This window comes from Carlito syrichta, unplaced genomic scaffold (assembly GCF_000164805.1).
Source record: "Carlito syrichta isolate Samal-C Ts95f unplaced genomic scaffold, Tarsius_syrichta-2.0.1 Scaffold315377, whole genome shotgun sequence".
Classification (NCBI taxonomy): Eukaryota; Metazoa; Chordata; class Mammalia; order Primates; family Tarsiidae; genus Carlito; species Carlito syrichta.
Window position 1 is genome coordinate 31233 of NW_007259473.1, and position 9135 is coordinate 40367.

The window sequence follows — 9135 nt, forward strand, 5'->3', positions numbered from 1 at the left end:
CACCCAGCTGATTTTTTGATTTATTGTAGAGATGAGGTCTCGCTGCCCAGGTGGGTCTCGATCCCACAGGCTCAGGCAGTCCACTCACCTCAGCCTCCCAAAGGCGCGGGATTACAGGCTGAGCCACCGAGCCCGGCTCATCCCAGCTTTTAAAAAATAAAAAATGTGATTATTAAAAATCAGAGATGTGTTAATCAAGACAGTTTTAAATCTATTCATATAATGTTTGAACTAAATAATTGGGTCTCTAAAGAGGTCTCTTCATGAAATAAAAATGGTTATAATTTGTGTAAATGTTTAATCTTGCCAAAAGGTGGCACCAGCATACTTTTAAAAAATGTACATTATACTCAAATGCAGCATTACTGTTTACTTAATTTACTATTTAGTGCTTTGCTACTTTGGGATCGTGTTTTATAAAGTCAAGACTAATGATGGCTGTATGCGGTGGTTCACCCTTGTAATCCCAGCACTTTGGGAGGTCAAGGTGGAAGGATTGCTTGAGCCCACGGGTTCAAGACCAGCCTGGGCAATATAGCAAGACCTTGTCTTTATAAAAATAAAATGGCCAGACGTGGTGGCACAGGCCTATAGTCCCAGCTACTTGGGAGGCTTGAGCCCGGGAGTTTGAGGCTGCAGTGAGTCATGATCATGCCACTTCACTCCAGACTGGACAACAGAGTGAGAATGAGACTTTTTAAAAAATTTCATAAGGTACTGCAGGATCTTGACATTCCTGTTTGATCAAGATGCCTCTGATTTACATGTAAATATATCAGCAGATAACTTTTTAAAATATCATCCTTAGCCGGACGTGGTGGGATGTCTGTAATTCCAGCACTTTGGGAGGTGGAGGTGAGAGGATTGTCTGAGTCCAGGCATTTGAGGCCAGCCTGGGCAACTTGGTGAGACCTCGTCTCTACAACAAGTCAAAAAATTACCAGGAGTTGTGGCACTCACCTGTGGTTCTAGCTACTTGGAAGCCCTGAGGTGGAAGGATCCCCTGAGCCCAGCAGGTGCAGTGGCTACAGTGGCTGAGCATGCCATTGCACTCCAGCCTGGGCAACAGAGTGAGGCTGACTCAAATAAATAAATAAATATTAATAAAATAAAGTAAAATATCACCTTTACTGTGGTTGTTATATTAAGTATTTCTGAAGATTTTTGCATGTCATTAAAGTAAGGCCTTGGAATTTTAGTCCAATCACACTGGATTTCCTAATCAGTCAACAAACTCAGTTTCTAGACTTCTGCCTGGTCAACAGATAAGTCAAAGGACATTTGAATAAATACTCCCTTACCTGTTTGTTTCTTTTCTTCACATCCACAATCTGAGGTAGGCCATTGCATGTACTGAAATTTTCTTTTCCAACTATTGTTTAACAACGGACTCTGCAGTGGTGGTCTTTATTTCTCACTTCTTTCTAACCTGTTCATTCGAAATAAGCTACATGCTTTCTCTTGAATGGAGTTCTCTTATCTTCCAATACTGAGTGAATACAGTCTGCCTCCCCCCATCATCTCTGCTTACAGTGTTATTATTTGCACTCGGAGACATCTCGCGAATCACCCTCCTCGCTTTTTCGCAAAATAGTGAAAAATGAATCACTTCATATTAAGTCGTGTAGTTGTAGAACCAATTATCTTATTGTAATACTTGGCTTACAATGGTTGGACATTGAGGAACTTATGACAAAAAATCAAAGTTTTATACCTTATATTTCTCTAATGTGTGATAACGTGTGAAACAGTCACCGACACACATTGTAGGTTCATTGATACATGCGTGATAGTTTCTTAGGCGTCTTCCACCTGGTGTTTTTCCACTGGAGCAGACAATGCAGTCTCGTTTTCTTCCTCCCACACTAATAATATGTAATTTATTGTCCGGTCTATTGTTCGAAGGTGATGTGGAAGGATGCTCATGATTCCTGAAAATCACTTCTCATCTGATCGATCAGAAGCTTGACAAATTTCAAATAGGACATAGACTTTTCAATGTTTTTGTTTTGGTGCTCACTACAGTATATAGGAATATGTGACACATTTCTAGCCCTGGAAGAATAGTTTCCTCCAGCATTTTGAAGATTTTCACAGAAAACAATATGTAGAAGCATATTGATCCATATGATCCACACCACTTATATTTGCAATATAATTTAGAATCATTTCAGGCTTTCTGATAAATATTTCCACTGTGTAATGTCCTTGGGGTAGATTTCATGCCTGCATGATTCCAAGTGCTGAGAATTATAACAATCCTTTTGTCTTCCCATTCAAGAAGAGTAAGATTATTTTTCCTGGCTGGGCTCAGTGGCTCAGCCTGTAATGCCAGCACTTTGGGAGGCTGAGGCTAGTGGATTGCCTGAGCCCGTGGGTGTGAGACCAGCCCGGGCAACTTGGTGAGAGCTTGGCTCTACAATAAAATAAAAAATTAGCCAGGCATGGTAGTGCACACCTGTAGTTCTGGCTACTTGGAAGGCTGAGGCGGAGGGATCACTGGAGCCCAGCAGGTTGACGTTGGGGTGGCTGTGAGTGTACCACTGCACTTTAGCCTGGGTGACAGAGTAAGACTCCAATGCAAAAAAAAAAAAAAAAAAAAAGATGATTTTTCCTAGACACTACTGTTTTTTCCGTTAAAAACTGACTTTGGTTTGTGCTGGCATTCTCTTTCGGTTGACTTTTACCCCCAAAATTACATTTCATCTTTAGTAGCTCTTTTGCAAGTCAGTACTAGTGTAATATCTGTCAGTAAACATGTGGTATCCTGCTGCATTGGGAACTTATTGGCACCACTGTGAAAGCACTTCACACACTCTCTTCATGACGCCTGTTCTTTTTTAAAGATATATATCTTAGTATATATTCCATCTCTTTATTTGCTTTTATGTGTAATTTGAATGGAAAACTTCAAGGAAATGTACATTTTTGAAAATTTTATGCTGGCACAAGTTTGTCCTGTATAATCACCAGCAATCTCTTTATGTCCCCTGAGAGGAGACATCTGAGTGGTCTGCTAGATTTACAGTGTCCCCTCAGAGGGAACATCTGAATGCAAAGGGTTAGTATCATCCTAGGACTCTGTACCTAATCACCACCTACTTCTCTTTTTTATTTTACTTCTTTATTTTACAGCTGATGAACCTACTTGAAAAAAAACCCCATTTTTCCTCAGATAAATTATCTTTCAATGTTTACACAGTGTTGGAACTTCTTTAATTAAGACACCATAGTAATGTTGTATAAAAATAATGGACATAAAGTGTCCCTTAAGCTAGTAAGAACACCTTAGTGTCCTTTCATGTCAGAAGTCTGAAGGAAGGGCAGTACTCCAGGAGGGATTCTCAACACCTGGTGGGGACCCTGCTGTCCACAAGGAGAGAGGCTTGTGCATGAGGAAGGCCTGAGAAGATGGCCCTTACCAGCTGCAGTTGTCACCATGTGTCTGGCCTGTGCTATTAGGAAGTTTCAGGAAGTTCCAAGTCAGATTCGCGTGCACCCAACTGGACTTTGAGGAACGAGAGCTGGTGAATTTAGCTCTACCACATTTTTCTGTAGTGGAAGCCATACGGAACTTAGTCCAAACCATATGCAGGTCAAATTTTGGTGGGGAGAACTGGGAAATCTGAAGAACTTGTGGTGGCTCTTTAGAAGGTAAAGGCATACCTGTTGCATTGTTGTTTTGTTTGTCTTTAGAGACAGGGTCTCGCTCTGTTGTCCAGGCTGGAGTAAAGTGGTACAGTCATAGCTCACTGCAGCCTTCAAACTCCTGGGCTCAAACAATACTTCTGCCTCAGCCTCCCAAGTAGCTGGATCTTCCAGCTGCACCACCACACCTGGCTAACTTTTTAAAATATTTTGTAGATGGGGGCAAGCGGGCAAAAAAAAATAAATAAATATTTTGTAGATATAAGGTCTCACTGAACTGCCCGGACTGGTCATGAACTTCTGGGCTCAAGTGATCCTCCCATCTTGGCCTCCCAAAGTGCTGGGATTTCAGGCAGGAGCCGCAGCACCCAGGCTCTGTTACTTTTTGAAAGAGAAAGGACAACTTTTGCAAAGGCAAGGTCTTAAAATGCAGATCAGGCCAGGTGCGGTGGCTCACGCCTATAATCCCAGCACTTTGGGAGGCCAAGGTGAGAGGATTGACTGAGCCCAAGGGTTTGAGACCAACCTAGACAGCTTAGCGAGACCTCATCTCTACAATAAGATTAGCTGGGCACGGTGGCGTGTGCCTGTAGTTCTAGCTACTTGGAAGACTGAGGCAGAAGGATCACCTGAGTCCAGCAGGTCGAGGCTGCAGTGGCCATGAGCATGCCACTGCACCCCAGCCTGAGCGACAGAGTGAGACTCCAACTCAAATAAATGAATAATAAAAGGCAGATCAAAGAGTCCGGGTGAGTGAGTCTGAAACATTTTCTAACTAGACCAGTTCTCATTTCCCAACATTGTTCATTTTTTTTCACGTAGGTGTAGTCTGTGTTTGTGAGCTCACTGGTTTCTGTCCCTTCTTTCTGTTCCAATATTTTAAAGTCTGGGAGGAAAGGCATATAAAAGGGAAGACTCCTTTTTTTAAACATCTGTTTTGGCTGGGCACAGTGGCTCAGCCTGTAATCCCAGCACTTTGGGAGGGCGAGGAGAGAGGACTGCCTGAGCCCGGGGATTCGAGACCAGCCTGGGCAACTTGGCGAAACCTCGTCTCTACATAAGTCACAAGCACTAGCCGGGTGTGGTGGTGTGTGTCTGTGGTTCCAGCTACTTGGAAGGCTGAGCAGAAGGATCGCCTAAACCCAGCAAGTCAAGCCTGCGGTGGCCGTTAGCATGCCACTGCACTCCAGCCTGGGCGAGAAGAATGAGACTCCAACTCAAAAAAAAAAAAATCTTTTCACGATTCACATGGCCACAGTTTTGCAGCTCTTCACACTCTGGTGGCTGCATCAGAGCCACCAGGAGGACCTGCAGATCATGCACAGTACGCTCTAGGGGACACCACGCACCCAGTGAAGGCTTTGGAGTTGGGCAGTGCCTTTCCTGATCCTGGCATCAATACTGGGTTTAAAAAGCCCTTATTTTGAATTTCGGCAGCAAATCACAGTTTTCACTGATATCATCTGAAAATTATATTAAAGTAAGATCCACAGGTAGTATAGAAATCAGAACAGCCAGGCACGGTGGCTCACACCTGTAATCCCAGCACTTTGGGAGGTGGAGGCAAGAGGATTATTTGAGTCTAGGGATTCAAGACTAAGCCTGGGCAACTTGGTGAGACCCCGTCTTTACAATAAATCAAAAAATTAGCCAGGCACATGCCTGTAGTTCCAGCTACTTGGAAGGCTGAGGTGGAAGGATCACTTGAGGCCAGCAGGTCGAGGCTGTGGTGGCTGTGAGCATGCCACTGCATTCCAGCCTGGGCGACAGAGCGAGACTCCTACTTAAAAAAAAAACATTAGAATTAGATTTAAAATTAATTACCAGCTGGGCTAAGTGGCTCGGCCTGTAATCCCAGCACTTTGGGAGGCCAAGGCGAGTGGATTGCCTGAGCCTGCGAGTTTGTGACCAGCCTGGGCAGCTTGGCGAGACCTTGTCTCTATAATACATCAAAAATTAGCTGGACGTGGTAGCGCACACCTGTAGTTCCAGCTACTTGGAAGGCTGAGGCGAAGGAGCACCTGAGCCCAGCAGGTCGAGGTTGTGGTGACCATGAGTGTACCACTGCACTCCAGCCTGGGCAACAGAGTGAGACTCCAACTCAAAAAAATAAAATTAAATTAATTACCCATAGGTGACAGATATAACTATGTGTTGGTCAAAATTTATAGAACTGCACTAAAAAGGGATTTTACTGTACATAAAGTATACCATAATGCAAGATTAATATCACCCAGATAAATACAGGAGAGTCTAAGAGCTCAGTGAACCCTAATGATTGTCATTCACTTTTTTTTAAAAATTTTTTGAGTTGGAGTCTCACTCTGTCGCCCAGACTGGAGTGCAGTGGCCGCTCCCGGCCACCGCAGCCTCAACCTGCTGGGCTCCGGCGATCCTTCCGCCTCAGCCTTCTGAGTAGCTGCAATTACAGGCATGCGCTACCACGCCCGGCTGATTTTTTTGATTTATTGTAGATGAGGTCTCGTCAAGTTGCTCTGACTGGTCTCCAACCCCTGGGCTCAGGCAATCCTCTCACCTTGGCCTCTCAAAGTGCTATTTTTTTTCTTTTGAGTTGGAGTCTCACTCAGTCGCCCAGACTGAAGTGCAGTGGCCGCTCCCAGCCACCGCAGTCTCGCCTGCTGGGCTCCGGCAACCCTTCCGCCTCAGCCTTCCAAGGAGCTAGAACTACAGGCGCACGCTACCACACCCGGCTAATTTTTGATTTATTGTAGAGATGAGGTCTAGCCAAGTTGCCCAGGCGGGTCTCGAACCCATGGGCTCAGGCAATCCACTCACCTCAGCCTCCCAAAGCGCAGGATTACAGGCTGAGCCACCGAGCCCGGCTCCAAAGTGCTATTATAGGCGTGTGCCACCTCTTGCTTTTGTCAAACTCCTAGATGGTGTCAGATTCAGAAGTGCCCTTCCTGTTGCATTAGTTCAATATTGTCGGTGTTTATGTTTCTCTTGCTGGAGAACTATTTTAGACATGCCATTGTAACGTCTGTCTGAAACTCAATCAGCAGAGCAGAACTTTGGGTAGTGCTAGCAGTAGTTCCACCAGTGTGACCTTTATAATCTGCCCACATTCCTTTTAAAAGATTTGGATAAACATGAGTCAATATAACATTTATTCTGTGTTAATAATCAGTACATAAATTAATTCAGCTTGAGAGTTTTCTACAGAGCATTATTTCTTGAATATTAGCATCTAATGCACAGTAATATAGTACTTATTTTAATGAGAAAAACAAAATGGCACTTTCACTTTCATAATAGCTCATCCACGTAACACTTTTACAGACAAAGAACTACTATAAATACGTAACGTTATGCAGGCTTTTTTCTGTACCTAGTCACAAATCAGAACGAGTATGCTGCTTTATTTAGAAACGGAATGCTTTCAAGCTGCTGCGGTGTTCAGATCCCCGCTCCCAACACCAGACACAATTCCTGGCCATCTCCTTAGACCCCCTGCAAGGCATTCGTGTCGCTCACTGCTCGTGCCGCTTGGCCTTGCCCTTGACCCAGGTCCTGGATGATTCACTGCTCCCTGGGAGCTTGTCCCGTTATCAGTCAGTATTTGGCATGGATTTTGCCTAACATGTGTCAAATCAAACAGAATTTAATCAGGACACCTAAACTTGATGTCGCTTCCTTCTGCAAATACATTTTTAACTAACTAGAGGTAATTACTAAAAAACTCTGTTCAAAAATGATCCCTAAGATGTAACATGGATTGAAATTTTAAATTCTGTATAATAAGAAACCTATTACACAAGAAAACATCATAAGAATTTGAGTCCAAAGAATTCTAAACGTTAAATGAGGATTTTTATAAATGCAGAAACGGCAGGCAGAAAAGTCAAGCCCTGATACATTGAGTACCCAATGAAATTAGAAAGTAGACTTTACATAGCTCAATAAAATTGACATTCAAAGGACCTCTTCAAACAGTGGGATTCTAAAGCCTAACACATTTTAAAAATTCTGCTGTGAACTCCTAAAAAACTCTTAACTATAAAAAATAAGGCAACTTTAAGTTAGAAATGGATGGATGGAATTGACTGAGCGCACACAGAAGCCAGATTTGCCAGGTGCCCACGTGGGATCCATGTCTCATACAAGCCTCCAGCCAGCCTGTCAACATAGGCTGGTGAAATAACAATCTCAGACGTAAATCAGGGGTTTCTAAGACTCCGTTTTGTCGTAGACCAATTAAGATCATCATAAACTTCGTGCTGTCGAACATTACCTTGAAAGAAAATTATGCAGACAGCTTTTCTGAAGAGCTATATTTATGCCACATGCTTATTATTCTTTGGGTGGAGGAGGTGGCAGGGAACTTTTTGTTTGAAAGTTCTTTTGTTTTCTGCTACCTTTACTTAAATATGACCAGGTACTATTTTTATATCCCATAAAGTGCTTTGAAAAAACGCTAAGTGAATAGTGCTACATAAAATAGGGGAGAATTTTCATATTCTCTGGCTTGTAAGAAGCAAAGTGAATAATACTTGACTCTTAAAAGGGGAAAGATAATATGCAGAAAAAATTAACAAGTATCCAGTAAACCCCCCAGCCTTGTAAAATGGTAGGTTCAAAGACAAGGGAAATCCTAGCTGAGAAATACATGTTCATTAAAAGCAGCATTTACACCACAGCAAATTTAAATGAACATTAATGTGGTGATCTTAATAATCATTTTAATGTCATCAAATGGTTGTGAATGGAATCAGAACCTATTTATATTTACTTAATGTTGACATATACAAACTGCTTAAAATAAATACTACTATAGTGAAAATATTTGTGAATTCTAAGACATCAGATTTATTTCTATAATAATAAAACAATTTGGATCACCTCAGAAATCACTGTAATAGGATTTGACCATGTAGCAGATACAATCAGATTGAGACCAATTAGTTTTTGGATTTCTTTTTATTTTTTAACTTTTTTTTTTTTTTTGAGTTGGATTCTTACTCTGTCACCCAGACTGGAGTGCAGTGGCCGCTCCCGGCCACCGCAGCCGCGACCTGCTGGGCGCCGGCGGGCCTTCCGCCTCAGCCTTCCAAGTAGCTGGAACTACAGGTGCGCGCTACCACGCCCAGCTAATTTTTGATTTGTTGTAGAGTTGAGGTCTCGTCAAGTAGGCGAGTCTCGAACCCGCAGGCTCAGGCAATCCACACACCTCGGCCTCCCAAAGTGCTGGGATTACAGTTTGAGCCACCAAGCCCGGCCTGGATTCCTTTTTCTAACTGAAATCCAACTTATTTAATCCAACAGATATTCTTTTTTTTTTTTTGAGCCAGCGTCTCTCTCTGTCGCCCAGGCTGGAGTGCAATGGCATGCTCATGACCACCGCAGCCTTGACCTGCTGGGCTCAGGCAATCATTCCACGTCAGCCTTCCAAGTAGCTGGAACAGGCATGAGCCACCACACCTGACTGATTTTTTTTTTTTTTGAGTTGGAGTCTTACTCTGTCGCCCA